This window comes from Equus caballus, chromosome 27 (genome assembly GCF_041296265.1).
Source record: "Equus caballus isolate H_3958 breed thoroughbred chromosome 27, TB-T2T, whole genome shotgun sequence".
Classification (NCBI taxonomy): Eukaryota; Metazoa; Chordata; class Mammalia; order Perissodactyla; family Equidae; genus Equus; species Equus caballus.
Genome location: NC_091710.1, coordinates 19897263 through 19914864, shown reverse-complemented (window position 1 = coordinate 19914864; position 17602 = coordinate 19897263). Strand labels below are relative to the sequence as shown.

General features: G+C 48.5%; 1 protein-coding gene across 13 annotated transcripts in view; it reads left to right on the top strand.

The window, feature by feature from the left end:
* The window catches only part of CSGALNACT1 (chondroitin sulfate N-acetylgalactosaminyltransferase 1), a 330167-nt gene that overhangs the window by 52251 nt on the left and 260314 nt on the right, over positions 1–17602 (top strand). The window contains exon 2 of one of the 13 annotated variants that reach the window (XM_070253300.1): positions 10256–10288. The exons of 10 other annotated variants lie outside the window; for them this stretch is intronic. The gene's annotated coding sequence lies outside the window, so the exon portion shown is untranslated. Of the gene's footprint in view, positions 1–10255; positions 10289–15078; positions 15480–17602 lie in introns of those variants that run through there. 2 more of the 13 variants (XM_070253303.1, XM_070253302.1) reach the window with 2 other exon arrangements.

The following is a 17602-nucleotide window of genomic DNA, read 5'->3' as shown; positions in this document are numbered from 1 at the left end:
GCTTATTGTCTCCCCTCCCCCAACTAGAATATAAGCCCCTGAGGGCGAGGTCTTACTTCTTGTTTATCACTGTATTCCTGGTGCCTAGCACGGTGCCTGACATAATACATACGTGTAAAATATTCATTGTCACAGTGATTTCTAATATCAAGAGGCACTGAAAGGCCACTGAGCATAAGTTTAAGTCCTTTTTCTAAGATCTAAGGAAGGATTGACTTCTTTCCTGAAAAGATGTACCTGTGTCTTTGTAGGTCTTGATCACAATGTAGGACAACATATCCTTGGAGCCACCCCTGGCCCTGTTTCCTGATCTTGCCCTCAATATCTCCTAATGAATAATAATAATAATGAAACCGAAAATACGGACACAAATGTTTATGTAATAATTATCAGCTTTAAGGAGCATTCACAGACTTTATCCGATTTGATCCTTTCCTGTGAGATGGGAGTAATCCAGCACGGACGATGAAACACTCAGAGCAGTTAAATAACATGTCCAAGTCCATGTGTGTGGAAGTGATAGAAGTGGGATGTGAAGTCAGGAGTCACTTGACAGCGAGGATGTGCTCTGCGGAGTGCGTCCTTAGGCCATCTCGTCGTTGCGGGAACGTCGTACAGCGGCTTACACCAATCCAGACAGTGGGCCTACTGCGCGCCTGGGCTGTGTGGTACTGATCTCATGGGGCCAGCGTCGTGTATGTGGTCCAGTGTTGACGGAGATGTTGTCATGCGGCACATGACTGTATGCCTGTTTTGGGGACACCTTCAGAGGGATGACGGAGGCCTCAGACTCTCCAGGATTAGGGAGCACTCACTGCCCCTCGCTCGGTGCCAACAGCTACACCCTTTCCCCCTGAACTTCTGTGCTCTGTTGGTTTAAAAGCTCACCGGGAGTGGGTAGGATAGTGAGTGGGACTGGAGAAGGTGGGGAGGTGAGAGGCCCCTTGCCTCTCCTGTGCCGCCCTCTCTTTGGGTGCAGCCCGAGTCTGGCCCATGGGTAGCTGAGTACCTTTGGTGTAAGGGTCCTCGCACAGCCCGTGGGCGTGGCCTCCCCTCGCCAGGAGCGCGGGCAGCAGGTCTCGTGGCGAGGCCTGGGAGCGGCATGGCCGCCCTCCACCTGGTCGGCTTGTGGAGGAGGCCTCCCCTCCAGTGTGCTGCAGGCCGTGTCCTGTCATGGTCCACCACAAGTTTCTAGGAAAGATCCAAAAATCTGGAGTAGTCGCTAATCAGTGGGTCGGTTGCAAAGTGCCTGACTAATAGAGTTTAAAATACGTCACCCTGATTGGCCTCCCACGAGATGCAAGGATCTGTGCTGCTCTGGTCCTGAGATGGGGGCTCCTGGGTGCTGGATGCGCAGGTGTGCGTCCTCACTTAGATGCCTGTACCTTCCTTTGCATGTAGGAAATACTGCATCCTTCACACATAGAAGCATCAGAAATAAAACAGGGTCACGTGATCCGTTACCTTGCCCTCAGAACCGAACTGAACTGCTTCCCTCTGGTTCTCGCTCACCTCTCCCCTCCTCTGTACCTAGCTTTGGCTTTGTCTCTGCTTAGCTCCTTATTTTTTCTGAGTGTATTTTTGTTGTTTGTATCTAATATAGTTTTAAGCGTGTTTTGGGTGGATTTTAAAAAGCAAGTTAGTGGGGCTGGCCCAGTGGCGTAGTGGTTAATTTCATGCACTCAGCTTTGGTGGCCTGAGGTTCGCAGGTTTGAATCCCAGGCAGGGACCTAGCACTGCTCGTCAAGCCATGCTGTGGTGGCAGCCCACATATAACAGAGGAAGACTGGCACAGATGTTAGCTCAGGGACAATCTTCCTCACCAAAAGTAAAAAAATAAAAGATAAAAAGCATGTTAGTTAAACATTAGTCCTTGTTATTGATTTATTTGTGTGTGGCCCCTGAGAAGATTGACTGTACACCCTGGTTTGCCTGAGACAGTCCTATTTGGTGTCTCTTGTCCCAGCTCAATTATTAATAGTGACACCTTCACTCTGAGAAGTGTACCAGTTTGGATGAAAAATTACAGAGGTCGCCTACTCCAGGACGATCTTCTTCCCAACTGCCCCTTTTGCTCGGTAACCCTTTGAATAAAGCCCGTCCCCCTCTCTGATCCCGTGTCACTAATCTGCAGTGCTCATAGAAGAATCCTTCTTCCTGCTGCTCACTGGTCTCCCACGGAGCCCATTGTCTTGAACGGGGCAGCTTCAAAGAATAATCGGAACATAGGTTGGTGACTACAGTGTTATTGGGTCCTCAGGTCAGAGAGCTGTTAACTGGGATTTAAAAGTTGTGCTTGGCTATGCTTAATTATAAATGCTTTTGGACCCAGAGTGCTTCGTTTGTCCACCAATCAAGAATTTCCTGGCCGTTGTACCAGTGTTTCCACTGACACTGTCGATGTTCTCGAATCCTGTTTGACCTCCTGCTGCTTTTCTCTTGAGCCGCCCTCTGGGTTTCCCTGACTTGGATGGTTTTGGTCAGCAGGTCAGAGAGGCAGTGGCTGGACCCCTCGGTGCTGGTCAGAGCATCCCTAGGGATCCCTCTGCCTCTTTCTCACACATCCTTAGGGTTACAAGCTTCCTTCTTGTGAAGTATTTTTAGCTTGAGGACTGTCTGTGGTGTTGGTTTTGCTCAGATAAGATGTGGAGGAAGTGAGGGCCCACCACACAAGGCCTCTGCTTGGCGTTGCACCTGGGGGACCCTGACGTGCAGATGCCCTGGGCTGCGGCCACTGCAGAAATTCATTGTCGCTCTTTACTCTTCCCCTGTTAAGGTGATTCCTCTTTTTAGCTGTGGTGGAGACTAAAAAGCGATTCTCTGGGTGTTTTGTGGCCCTGAGGCTAGGAATAGGCCCTCCTTCAACCTGAATCAGTGTATTCCAGTGTCTGATTTGGGCACATTCCTGAAGGCCTGTGTGACAGTGGCCCGACAGCTCCCGAGGTGACTGCTGGCCTCTATCGCAGTTTTCCTTTTAGGAAGTAACGTTTCCTGTGAGGATGTGGAGGAAATTCTGTTCCCCACAACACAGATACAGTTGAGCCAGGCTTTGGTTCACACACCCTGGGGACAATGACTCTACTCTTTTGTGAAATCCCTTTAGAGCCAGAAACAGAATTCTCACCAATTTAAATGAATTAAATATTAAATTAGGAGGGGTTGATGGGTTCGTTGACAGACAAAAGAAGAGGGGAATAAACGTTCTTCCCCATAATGTGGTCTACTCTGGAAGGGCCGTGTGTGATCAGGGGAGACGAGGCCTAGAAATCTGTGTTTAAATAAGAAAACCAGTATTACTGGTGCCTTGGAAAGACCCATCTAACCCCAGTATAACAGGGGTCCGGAAGGTGTGTGACGCCCGTGCTCCTTTTCTCCCCTCCTCTTTGGCAGCACATTCATTCAGCACCTTGTTTTCCAGGGTTGGGGGGCGGGGGGAAGGCAGAAGGCAGAGGGGGGAGTGAGAAGGTCTGACTGAATTGCCTGATTAACTGTTAACTGGCTAATTCGGAGCAGTCTCATCTTTCGTTCATTTGGAGCTTTCAAACCTCTCCCGTGTGCAGGGTGGTGTGCTAGTCTTCCCGGGGCTGGGAAAGCAAATCACACACAGATGCCACCCTCCTGGAGCTGAGAGCTGATAGGGAAGGATGGTGCCGCCAGACCCCCACACGCTCCATGAGGCTCTCAGAGGCGCGTGTGAGGTGAGGGAGCAAAGCCAGCAGCATCCTGTGAAGGGGCCGTTGCCTGGAGAACACTGTTGGGTGTAGCCTAGCTTGAGGAGAACTGAGATTAGTCATCCTGAAGAGCTCTGGGTCTGGATATTGGTGTGACACATCCTTAGGCTTACACGTTTCCCCTTCCTGAAGTATTTTCAGCTTGAAGACTGTCCGTGGTGTTGACTTTGATCAGATAAAACATAAAACATGGCGGGAGGTGAAAGCACACAGGAGCGGGGCCTGCAGAGGGCAAGTGGAGGAGAAGAGGGGATCCAGTCCTGAGCTCTGGTCTAAGTGGGGGCTTCTGGGCTGCACTTAATCTCTTTCTCTCAGGGGAGACCCTGAAACCCAGCACTTTTCCTCCTAAACCACATCCATGGCAGCTCAGCCCTCGTCCCGAGGGAGCCGCTAACGTGGCATGCGAGCATTTGCCTGTGTCTGGAGGATGAGGTGTGGTGCGGACACGTGGAGCTGGGGGAGGGGTGGAAGAGGATGCGCATTCACATGGACTGGGCAGTAGGAGCCAAGGTCCAAGATGGGAAATCCTAGGTGAATGCAGGGCGCCACCCATGGCTTAGTTTGGCTGGAGAGTGTGCAGTGTGCAGGGGAGTGGGGGAAGGTGGGGAAGGGGCTGGGAGCAGATGCAGACTAAAGAGTCTGGCCTTTCTTCAGGCAACCAGGATCCGCTAGAGAGTTTGTGAAGGGCTGGGATTTGATGAAAGCTGCATTTCGGGAGATTCACCTTGCAGTGGTGGACGGCGGTAAGGAGGGACTTCTATCAGGAGACTGTGGCAACGGTCCGAGTAGTATTTAACATAACTCTGAAGATATCTATGAAACCAGCCACATGTTTTGCCAGACCTACAAGAACCTGAGTTCCTACAGGAAATAATTTCTCAAATAGAGAACAACTTAGGGATGGCGTACAAGAAGAATTTACATTGATGACTTGACAAAGCTCCTCTAGGTCCCTGCCACCCGTAGGGATGAGTCTGTGCACATGAGTTCGTTGTGTCTGCTGCCGTTGTCCTCTAGGTAAAAGCGTGGGCTCTGGAGCCAGACTGCCTGCATTCAAAGCCTAGCCTCGCTGCGTATTAGCCTTGAGACCTTCGGTTAATTGCTTGAACTTTCTGTGCCTCAATGCTGCCACTTAGGATGTGCTTGATGAAGGTTAGCATTACCATCAACGTTATCCAGTGACATTTATTTAGAACAAGTTAAGTGTCTGACTTCACAGACATATGGGATCTTTTCAGTATCCTAAGCAAACTCCATTAGGAATTGCATTTGTCTGAGAGTAACAGACCCTCAGCCCCCCAGCACATGGTCTTAAACTCCTGGGGGTTTATTTTCTTCACATAACAAGAAGACTGGAGGTAGACAGTTGCTGGCACTGTTTGGGTGTCTTAAGGATGTCAAGGTAACTAAGATTCTCTTGGTCTCCTTCCTTCATGGGCTCAAGATGGCTCCTGCAGCTCCAGCCATCATATGTGTCTCCCTGAAGGACGAAGAGTAAAGGGTGGAAGGTCACAAGGGTACCTCTAAGTTGAATAAGCTCTCTTTAAAATTCCTTTCTAAAAACCCTACCTAAGGACTTTCACTGGTATCGTATTGGCTATCTTTATCTTCAAGGGATATTGGGAAAGGTAATATTCTTCAGGCATTTTGCCCCCTTCAGAAATACAAATGATCCATTACTAAGGAAAAAGGGAAGGGTGGATATTGTACGGGCAGCCGGCAGTCTCTGCCACAGTGGGGCCTCCCCGCGGGAAAGCCACTGCAAGGACTTCAAAGAATTCTGTCTATTTCTAAGTTAGCAATTGATTGCCTTCTCCCAGATCAACAGCTTCTGGTAGTGTAATCATTTAAGTTTTTAGCATCTGTTAAGTTTTTGCCTTTAAGAAGTTTGTTCAAGAAAGAAAAGACAATTACAGAGAGAGATGGGAACATAGGGTGTTTTAAGCTCAGTCAATTGTCAGTGTAGGTGTGTGGGAGTCTTAGTTTGTATTTAAAGATACGCTCTGTGGGCCACATAACGGGGGTGCTCCCTGATTAGTGGTGAGGGAGGCTTTGTCATGTGGTCCATGTCCTGTCTATCATATTTCTATCTGCAGACAGGTTGACAGTAATAGAAAAACACTGTGCATATCATCCTGAGATGCAGAGGAGGAAGATAACTAGCCTAATTCTGTAGATGAGAAAGACCACCAGGCAAGCTTTAGACGTAAGGAAGGACCGTGCCAACTAGTTATTAAACTCGAGTCAGAGTCAATGTTGAAAGCAAACCCAGGAGCGCCACCCAGTAAGATCACACGCCCAGAAGAACGAGGTTTAGGTTCTAGGCCCAGATCGGCAGTAAATGATTCATTTAACTAAAATAAATGAACTGAGCCTTCCTGTGCCTTATTTCTTATTTTAAAGTGAGCAATGGGAATGCCTAAGTGAGCTGCTACTTCTAGTGGGCTTGGGACTCCTGCTCAGTTGTCCTGCAGGGATGTGGCCCGACCTCCCCCAGTGCTGGTCCCGTTCTCAGTTCCGTCAGGACGCCCTCCCTGCCCCACACTGTTCCTCTGCCTGAATTCCGGTCATTGTGAGAAGTCCCACCATGCATCTTTCCAAGGCGGGAGATCTGTGTCATTGCAGACTCCTCGTCCCTTTCTTTTGTGACCTATGGCTCAGGGTCACGGAGCTGTGAACCGCGTCTACAGGGCCTCACTGCTGTCTCGTCTCCACCACTCTTCTTTTTCAGGCCGTGGTTGTTTTTCCTCGTGGCTATTGCCTTAGCCACTTATCTAGTTGCCTTGTCCCCATCCTTGCCTCCTCCGGCCATCCTCCACTCTGCTGCTAGGTCCTATGATGCTGATACTCTCAGCTGCTTAGAACTCACATGTCTCCCTGCTGTGGGGTCAAGGACCAGCTCCTATAATGGCGCACACAAGCCCTCTTTGTGATGTGTTCTCACCATCTTCATCTCCTGCCTCTCAACCCCCTTGGCTTTCACGCTGCCCCAGACCGCTCAGGTGCTGTTCATGTGTGTTTGTTTGCATGCAGTTTTCTGCCTTCAAGGCTCTCTCTCCACCTTGTTTTCCTGGGAAATTCCCGCTCATCATTTAAGGTTCAACTCGGTCATAATGAGAGCAGTTCACACGTGTGGGCACTTCCTGCATGTCAGTCACTGTTCTGAAAGCTCTGCATGAGTTAATTCGCAGAGTCCCTACAACAACCCTCTTGTGTTACCTCCAGGATGGGCACCGTTATTACCACTCTCATTTTACAGTTGGGAAATGGAGGCCCAGAGAGGTTAAACATCTGCTCAGAGTCACACAGCTAGCAGGTGGCTAGCTGGGATTTGAAGGCAGGCAGTCTCATTCTAGATTTTGGGTTCCTAACCCCCAGAGCAGCCCTGGCTGAGTCAAACAGAGGCGGCCACTTCCTCCTGTGCTGCCTGTGCCCACCGGACTCCTAGTCTCTGTCACGGCATTTAGTATACTCTCTTCCAAGTGTACAGTGAGCCTTTGAGGGCAGGCAGCCTTCACGTCGTGCTTGTGTCCCTGGTGCAGGGACCCGGTTCCTCCATTCTGCATCCCCATGGTCCAGTGAAGCACCCGGCACATGGTACATACTCATCAAATATTTTTTTTTTAAGATTTTATTTTTTCCTTTTTCTCCCCAAAGCCCCCCAGTACATAGTTGTATATTCTTCGTTGTGGGTCCTTCTAGTTGTGGCATGCGGGACGCTGCCTCAGCGTGGCCCGATGAGCAGTGCCATGTCTGCGCCCAGGATTCAAACCAACGAAACAGGGCCGCCTACAGTGGAGTGCGCGAACTTAACCACTCGGCCACGGGACCAGCCCCTCATCAAATATTTTTTTGAAAGAATATCTGAAGGAATATAATGCATATTAGTTGAATGAATGATGGTGAAAAGGTGTAAAGCAGGGGTGGCCGACTGTGGGCAGATGTGGCCTGCTGCCTGTTTCTGCACTGCCCACAAGCTGAGAGTGGGTTTTACAGATGGCTATTTGCAGTCGGTCTGATGACAGGGAACACTACCGCTAAAACCCAATTATGGGAAACGTCATCCCTCCGCAAAGAATTCTGTTCTTCCTCGTTAGTAGATCCATGTTATATTCAGTTGTTTTTAGTATCTTTAGAATTTTGTCAATAACAAATCTGGGGAAATTTGTGCGTTCTCTTATTACATAACGTAATAACAATTTTGCCTCTTGGCCGGCAAACCCTAAATTGTTTACTCTCTGGCCTTTTACTAGAAAAGTTCGCTGACCCCTGCTCAAAGTGCTATTTAAGTAACAGTTTTCTTGTTATTGTGTGTTGTGGTGGGGGTGTTCAAAAATGTAAAAGGTTTTGGGCATACTTGTCCAATTAAATGGGATGAAGTTTGTGAAGCTTAGGGCAGTGAGTGCTAAACAGGTGCTCTCTCCTTCCTATTCCTGGACCTAACACAGAGGACGAGCAGTGGGGCCATTTGAGAGTAGGTGACTCGGCAAGCATGGCCCCCAGTATCTCGCTTCGCCAGGTTACGCTGGGTCAGTCAGTGGTGTTTAGGACGGAGTGTATAAATTTTAAGTTGGAGACAGAATCGTTTTCACGTTGTTAGGGCCCCAGATTCCTGATGACAGTGACCTGGGACTGCAGGATCTCTAATTTTTCATGACGGCTTGGAGAAAGGCAAAACTCAGCAGGAGCCATAAGCAATCTTCTACACGTTACAAAAAAAAGACTGTAGGCTTATGTCTGCATATATTTTTTGCTACTGGTCTTGGAGCTTTAAAGTCTTTAAAAATTTATATTCAGAGTGTTTTTCTATTCATTTTTCATTCTGTTAAGAAGAAACTATAAATAAAACTTAACAATGCCATCATTTTTCATTAGCTCTAATGGCTCTGTGACAAGATGAAAGCTCGTGTAGTGTAATGTTTGATTTTTTTCTTCCTCAAATGCTGTTGGGCTAGATCATTTAGAAATATTACAAAATCTTCCCTATTGAAGGAAAAAGGTTTTGACTCCAAAGTTTAAAAAAACATGTGCATTACATCATGTGAAACCTTAGTAACTTCTGGAAGCTGTTCTAAATCATGCGTGTTCCTTTGTCTCTACCTTTTTGTTTCTCCATATTCCCAGCCTCTTCCCTGAGCTGCAATGCAGGCTCCAAAATAACTGTAGAAATCTAAGAGCCAATGTTTTTGTTTCATTATGCTTCAAATTTACCTTGAATTAAAATCTGCGTTTCTTAGCTGTTATTCTGGAGCCAACTGTACAGTCATGTTAATCAGAACAGTTTAGGCCTGGAAGGGGCCAAGCACCTTGTTTACGAGGGAGAAAGTGAGGCCAGGAGAGAGATTACGAAATACACTCATGGTCATACGACCAGACAGTGGCAGAGCAAAGATGAGAGGCAGGACAAGAGCCACATGCTAAAATTTCCTAGTTGAATTTTTTCCCTTTTGTAAACTTTCAGGGGTGAAATCGTCCAGAAACTTGAGTGGGAAGAAATAATAAAAGTCCAAGTTCTTATTTTTAAGTTATTATGATTTAAATGATTTCCAATTCTGCAGAAAGTTGAAATTAAGCCAGTGGTTGTAGGAAAATAGTAACAATGTACTTTAAAAGTGCACTGAATTTCACACTGATGTTTCTAGAGACAGGATTCTTGGGATTTGGCATCATCAGCTGCAATGTTAAGTGATGAATACTAGATTCTTAGCATCCAAATGCAAGCGAGGTGGGGGCCGTGTTGGCCTGCCGGCCCCTCGCCGGCTGCTGTCCCAGGCTTGTCGGCCGGAGGCGCCGTGGCTGTTCTGCGGACGCGCTGCCTCTCAGTGCTCTCTGCTGCACAGGCTGCACAGCAGGGACTCTCGGGGACCTTGTGCACTTGGACAGTGGATCCTTTGAGACAATGCCTGTAAATCTGTGCTTGTTTCTTTTCCTTCTTTTTATTGATGTGCTGTTTCTTGAGACCACTGCCTGTGTTTGCTTGAGGGCTAACTTGGAGTAGCTGAGTGACTAGAGAAGGGCTCAGCAGCAAAGAGCAAGATAGGCAACCACTTCTAGCGGTTTACTTAACATTTAAGGAAACCCATACCCTTTCCCATTCTAGAAGGTCTAATGGACACTGACTGACTTCCGAAAGCTGTAGTGCAGCCTGCGACGTGTATAAAGATAGTGCTTGTCTGCCCAGCAAGGTCATCGTGTTTGCCAGTCCTGGCTCCGGCCCTGAGTCAACACTGCCACATTCTTTGTTATATGCAGTTGTCTCTGTTTTGTTTTTTTAAGTTTTTAAGTTTTTAAAAAATTAATTAAGAGCCTTGAGCCTTCTCAGGTTGGTCCTTAGGATAATTCAGTGATTCTTTTGGAATGCAAGACTTGAAATGGGGCAGATCTTTCTACCAAACAAGAAGCATCAAGCAAGGATAGTCATTACTACTGTGCTTACTGCACTTAGGTGGGTGGTTGCCAAAAGCATCATCCTTTTCTGGAACATGGTGTTCTGACTCATTTGTACATCTGTTTTATCTTTCCAGCCAAAAGGAAGTGGAACGTTGTGAAAATATTAGGTGAGTTTGGAGCCAGTTCAGTAGTTACTTCAAGCCACAAATTTACTTTTGCCTGATTAACCTACTCACTTAATGATGTTTGCTTGTCCCTGGAAAAAATTTAAAATGTAAAATATTTATTGAGAACCTAAGTGCGTGTGTTAACTTAGGTACTGAGTTCTAGGAAGGACGTGTGGCAAATGCCAGTAGAGACTGGCGGGTCCCTGATAGAGCTGGAGTTGGATGGGTATCAAGTCTGGGTGGTCAGGGCTGGGTCTGGCGTCAGGGTACAGTTGCATGGGCTGGTATCAAAACTTGTTAATTACAGACAGGCTAGAACTAAAGACCTAGGTGAGAACCGGAGCTCCCCAGAGGAGGAGATAGCCCCAAGGAAAGTCTTGAGTGGCGAGTTGAGTCAGTTGGGCAGGGACCAGGTAAGGCATGATCAAGACTGAAGATTTGAGAGGAAGTCATGTTAGTTACGGCCCACGCAGTCAAACAGAAGCCCTTTGATGCAAGGATTTAGTTTTAAAGGTGTTTGGAAGATCTGAAAGCCAAATAGGGGACAATGAGGTCACCCAGAGATTAGCAATAGCAGGAAACCACTGCCACCCCTGAGGCTGGTGGAATGGGCGTGGGGGTTGGGTGGGGGTTGGTGAGGGGATGTTGTTCCTAGAGGCCAAGAGCTGGATCTACATGGAGGCTCTCAGAAGCAGCTGGGACCACGGAGGGAAGGCCTGTCTGGTGGGAGCTAGAACTATGGAGAAGACAAAACCGCTGGCTGGAGATAACATCCAGAGCGGAGTGAGGAAAGGGAGGAAATATTCTCGCTTCTTCCTCTTTCCCATCCTCTAGTCTTCCACCTAAGCTGAGCTGGAGCCAGTTGACAAGTGAGTCTGGAAAAGGTAGTTTTTGGGGAAAGAGCAGGGAATGCATGAACTTGCAAACAAGCAAATGACCAGCCCGTAGGTACAAGGCTGGGGCAGGGTTGGAGGGAGACTCATGCCCGGCCTGGGAGGCCATAGCCTAATGGATCCTACTGGAGCAGCAGAGCAAGCCTTTGAGGAAGGGTTAAAGAGCCCGGAGCACCGGACTCAGCCACCTTTCCAAGGCTGGTGCCCGAGAGCCTCCTTGTGTCAGGCGGCGGTGCTTCTCCAGCCCGTCGGAAGCTCAGCCGGACTCGGGGCGGCGCCTTCGCACGCTGCTGGCGCTCTCTGCTAGGCTCCCACCACCGTGAAGGCGCCGCAGCTGGCCTTGGACCAGGGCCCCCAGAGACCTCCCTTTAAGTGGTCGAAGCTCTCTGGATCAGTGATGGAGAATTCTGTGACAATGAGCGCTGACAGAAAGAGAAGTTCTGTATAGAAAGCCTTCTTTCTGCCCGTATGATCCTGGATGGCCGCGGAAGCACACTTTTCCGAGTTAGTCATACAGATTCTCAGCCATGAAGCAGGACGTCTCTGGTCTCTGTCCCCTTCCAGTCACTCTATATAGAAAACTTGCCGTTTTAATCATCGTCTCCATTGTCATCATCACATTCTTTGAACACAGTTTAAGCAGAGCGTCGTGGAGTCTGCATTGCAGAGAAGGGTAGAGTTCAGCTCTTTGTAGCCGTGATAATTGTCGTTTATTGAGCTCTTCGTGTATATGAGGCGCTGTGTGAGGTGTAGCAAGAACAGCCACGCGCTGGTTCTCAAACTTCAGTGTGGCTCAGATTCACATACGGGTCTTGTTAATGGGCAGATAGGTGCCCCCCTTACGGCCTCCCACTCCGTTTCTGATTCAGCAGGTCTGAGGTGGGGCCTGAGAATGTGCATTTCTCACTAGTTTCCAGATGGTGCGGATGCTGCTGGTCCTGGGGCGCACTTTGAGAACCGCTGCATCAGTGCCCTGGCTCTTCACGAAGTTACGGGCGGGTGTTATCTCCATCCTACATCCAGCTGAGGCTGAAGGCGGTCACGGCCCTGGTTCAAGGATGGCTGCCGCCTCCATGGGCCGGGCCATTGGCCACCTGTGGAATTTGTAGCTTGGTCTTATAGCCGTGGTGAATTTCTTTCTTAAGTTTTATCCTGTGGTGAAAGTGAATTGGTGGGTTACATTTTTAAAAAATTGGACCCTGTTTGGCTGGTGAGTGGACTTTTACCTTTTGGTACGAACGCCCCTGCTGACTGAGGCTGTCTGGTTGTCTGAGGCCGTGAGACCTGGAAGCCCCACTCCAGGGCATCAGGGAGGGACTCTCTGTGTGACCCGCAGACCTCTGTGCTGGGACCTCTGAGGGGCCTGGGGGGGACACCTGGGCCCACTGCCTGTAGTGTGGGGCATTTGCCACCATGCTCAGACCAATTTCCTCCTGCCTCCGGGTGTGGCCTCTTGCCTGGCATGTTGTTTCACATAATCAAGGATATTTTTCATGAAATCAGTCTCTCATGTTGCTGGATGCTGTGGCCATCCCCTGTGACCTCCTCAGAGTCATGAATTCTCATCCCTGATCTCAGATACCTCACTAACAAACTGCTTGATTTCCCAAGTCACCCATCGAACAGAACAGCCCGCAGAAAGACCTGGGGCTTGAGGATAAAAAGGGTGAGACAGTGCATAACACACCGCCTCCTTCCCTCCTGGATTTAAATCACATATTAATTATTAATTCAGAGCATCTTTATTGTTCCATCCGCAGACTGCAAATGCGAATTCCAGCCATGTATTTTTAAACAGCTCTATTATGATGAAGCAAATTTGAATATCTCGTGTAGTTTGTTACAAGTGGGCTTTCCTTATAAAGGAAAAAGCTGTTTTATATATGGTTCTATTTTTTCATTTTGGTAAACTGTAGCCAGATTCTGAGTCAGGAGAAATATGAGCTCTTTACCATTTAATAGTTCTATATATCACGTAGGCAGTAGCTTCCGTCAAGTTTCCTTTGCAGAAATAGGGAATTAAGGTCCAAAGTAGAGAAATCTATGTCCTGGGACCTGGATTAGATTAGAAAAATTCATGAATTTTATAACAATATAGATAATCTGGATAATGAAGATTTAAAAAGAGCTTTACTTGGCTATAAAAGCAGTTAATGCTGCGTTCTAGAAAGAAAAGATGTAAAATTATGTTTTCGGTTACTGTAGAAATCGATTCCAAAAGTATTCATGTATTAATTGCCCAATCAATATTAGGCAATCTATTAGAAAATAACTGCTGTGGCCTTTTCTTTGAAGCAGTTTTATTCAGATTCTGGTAAATTTGTACCTGCAGTTTACTCTAAAATATAGTATTGTACTTTATATATTAGGTTTAATACATCAAAAATTCTCACTGTCTTTCTTTAGAATTTTTAAGTAGAAGCCAGAGTCTTCTAGAGTCCTGTGTGTCAGTTATTTATTGCTGCCCAGCAAACCTTTCCCAAATGTGGTGGCTCAAAACAGCATTTGTGGGGCCGGCCCAGTGGCTCAGTGGTTAAGTTTGCACATTCTGCTTCGGTGGCCTGGGGTTCCCCTGTTCGGATCCTGGGTGTGGACATGGCACTGCTTGTCAAGCCATGCTGTGGCAGGCATCCCACCTATAAAGTGGAGGAAGATGGGCACAGATGTTAGCTCAGGGCCAGTCTTCCTCAGCAAAAGAGGAGGATTGACAGCAGATGTTAGCTCAGTGCTAATCTTCCTCAAAAAACAAACAAACAGCCGTTCACTGAGTTCACAAATAGGCAGTTTGGGCAGGGCTAGCACGGAGGGCTTCACATCAGCTGGGCAGTTCAACGAGGGAGGAGGAGGGGTGGGGGCCGGGGGGCGGGGTTGGGGGTGTGGGGTAGGGCTGGGTTGGGGGTGAGGAGCTGGGGAGTCCTCTTCCAAGACAGCCACTCACATGGCTGGCGCGTTGGCGCTGGCTGCAGTCTGGGAGCTTGGCTGGGGCTGAGGCCAGGGGCCTGGGTTCCTCTTCATGGAAGACAGTCCATGGGCTGCCTGGGCTTGCTCACACCGTGGTATCTGTGTTCTCAGGGCCATTATCCCAAGAGAACCAGGTGGCAAGCTGTGAGGTAGTCTTCCCGACGGCCTTGGAGGTCATGGCGTTCCTCCTGCCGTGCGCATTAGTCGGCCAGTGAAGAGACCGTAGACTCTGCCTGTTGATGAGACGGGTGTGAAAGAGTTTGAGGACGCCTTCCCACTGCCACACCCTGTTAGGAGCCTCTGCCGAACGTTTCACTGTGGCCTCTAAGTGGAAGACTTTTGATCACGCGTTGACGGGGTGAGGCTGCGCTGGTGCTCGTTATTACACGGCTTGATTGGAGTTCATCCTGGCCCAGTAGGTGTGAGTCGAACAGTGTTCATGGGGTTTGCACCGCGGTGGGCCCGGGGTGAGCTGGGTGAGGGCAGGCTTGCTGGAGGGGTCCGGACCGAAGTCGGCCTGCTGGGCTACCAGGAACAACAGGGAGATGATGTCACATGGAGACGGCAGGTGTGGACGGTGCTGTCAGAAAGCTTAGCTGAGACAAGAAGAGGGAAAGGCAATTAAGAGGGTGACTGCCCACCAAGACAGCATTCATCTTCTTTTCTTTTTTTCTATTTTTTTCTTTTTTCAAGGGAGGGAGAATTTGTAGGGTGAAGGGAAGGTGCCAGTACAAAGTGTAAGGTGGTATTGTTCCTATTCACCTCCGTGACTTAACTTCCCTCCACGTTTTCTTAAGTGCAGGGATCCTGGCGCAGTGCCAGACACAGTGGACACTTGATAAACATTTGCTGTAGAACAAAGGAATTCCCCCTGTAGAAAAACATTGTTTCCGGGATTGCTCACCACCTGCGCTGACCTCTTCCCTTCCTCTGCAGGGCGGCCCTTTGCCTGCCTTTTTGTTTCACAGTAGACCAAGGATGTTCTAAATAAAAATCAGTCTCCCACGTTCATGGATGCCGCAGCCAGCCCGGTGGCCGCCCCTGGGATGTGTAACGACGTTCTCCTCCTCACCCTGACCTCAAAGACTTCACCAACAAACTGCCTGTTTTCCCAAATCACCCACTGAAGCAAAAAGCCCATAAGAAGACCTGGCGCTTGGAGGCTTCTGAATCCCCCACAGATGGCCCCAGGACCAGATCCTCATCTGGTTGGAGAGTCGTTCTCTCTCGGAGCGTCCGCTGGTCATCTATAAAGTGGAGTACGAGCTCCTGCTTCCGAGGGACGCTGTGCGCAAGGCCGTGGGACTGACGGGTCCTGTGAAAGCGCTGGCTGAACTGTAAGAACTGCCAACCGCAGAGCACTGTGCTAATGCTGGGAGCTGATTATCTGTAGTCCCGTAGGCCGGTGTGGGTGTTGACGTTTTATTAGAAACCTGATATTTTTTACCTGAGGGTCATATAGGGTCTGCTTCAGTCACTTTTCCATTCTTCGACTTATATAAGAAATTGGCTGGAAGTGTCAGCAATTGAAAAATGGCAGTGATTTTTTGTTTCATGACCTGCAGTTGTAATGGACACAGTAATAGCAGTGCTCTCTATATGTAGTCTTTTTCTTTCTTTCTAAGGAGTAAAAACCACTGCCTAGACTAAATAATGGGAGGGTGGCGTTTCATCTCTGGAACCACGTGTCTTTAGAAGCCACGTTTTCTCTGACACATGAGAAATGGTTGAAGACATTTCAGGAATTATTCATATCAGTGTGGTAATGGTCCAAGGCATACACCATGGAAAGAGCAATATGATGCAGTTATAATTTGTGCTGATTAACTGCTATATGCACAGAATTTCAGCTTTAGTTAATTTCACTTTTTAACAATTTACACCACATCTGTGCAGCACCATACGTTTAGATTGTTGTTGTGATCCGCACATAAGTAATATTTTTTAGTGAGGTGTCTCTTTCAGAGCAACTACACTCTTTTCTAAACTACAACTTCTAAGGGGGTGAAGGATGAGATGTGAGTTGCGCGTTTCTTTCCTAAGCCTTTCTGCTCGGTGGGGAAGCGTGTGTTTAAATGATCACGTGTAGAGACGGATGCTTCAGTGTCTGCCGAGGACTTTGTTGTTAGGAGGCCAAGAGGAGGACGCTCACGGGTGGCTTTGAGGCCTCAGGGATGTTTTCTTCATTCTGGTAGAGCAAAAGTCGCAAATATTATCATACTGTGCACACTTCTGCAGTTCTTAATGCAAGCAGAGGCCCTGAGACCACGAATATATCGAAACTGCAATAATAAACAACATTTAAATAATGGAGAGGGCATTTGAAAAACATCTTTGTTGTTTGCATTTCCTGCTGTGTGTGCTTCTGTGTGCTATTTGATTTTTGTCCCTGAAGGAAATTCCTGTGCCAAGTGTGAGAGGTAGATCCCTGTGACCAAGTTGGACGTGGGGTCAGAGAAGGAAGGGACGTGACCAACCACCAGCTGAATCTCTAGTGCTACAACCACACGGACTCCCTTCTCTGTTACTTTCCCTGGAGGGTACTGGGTTGATGCTATCCCTCTCTGAGGTGCTGTCTTCCCAAAGGCTCCTGCCCTGGCCAGGGGTCTCCTTTTGTACTAACGAGGAGCGAGGGAGAGGTGGTGAACAGCCCCGGTCTGTGGAGGAGCCCGAGTTCAACGTGGCGGATATTCACACATGAACCCACGGTGCCATTTGGACCTGAGGGCGCCTTTGTTCTGTTTTTGCTGTCATTTCCATTTCTGGGACTCCCTTTCAGTGTGTGGTCTTGGTGGGAGGCAGGCGTTCGCTCTGGCTGGGCACAGGCACCCCTCTGGCACAGCCCACTGAGGCTTCTCCCTGGAACTCTGGGTCTTGAGAGAGCAGTGCAAAGAGGGAGGGTGTTGGATTTGTTTGTGCGGCGGCAGATCTCCTGTGGGCCACTTTGACCCTCAGAGCGCTCCTCGTGCGGAGAAAGCGACGGGAGCTTTCGCTAGTCTTCTCATTTTTTCTAAGCTGGTAAGTGTTAGTTTCATCCCCATTATCAAACAGTACGGACAGAGGCCGCCTGGGCAGCCGCCTCTGTGTTGCCATTGGTTTCGTACTCTCTTTTTGGCCCTCCATTTTTGGAGCGTCTCTGTTGGTGTCCTGCTTCCCTGGGTGGAGTGGGAAGCCGAGCGCTGACATTTCCCTCCTCCGCTCGCCGAGGTTGGTTTACTGGACGAAAAGAACTAGTTGTCCTCTTGTGTTTGTTGTGTGTGGCTAAAGGTAGTTTCTACCTTTGCGGACACTTCACAGTTCACTAGAGCATGTATGTACCCGATTCTTTTGATGTCTATGTATAGGCAGATACTGTTGTCCAGGTGATCAGATGGCCTCAGTGAAGTTACGTGATTTGCCCGAGGTGCTGTGGCTGTTCACTGGTAGAACCAGAACTCTAACCCGGGCCTCCGGACTCCCC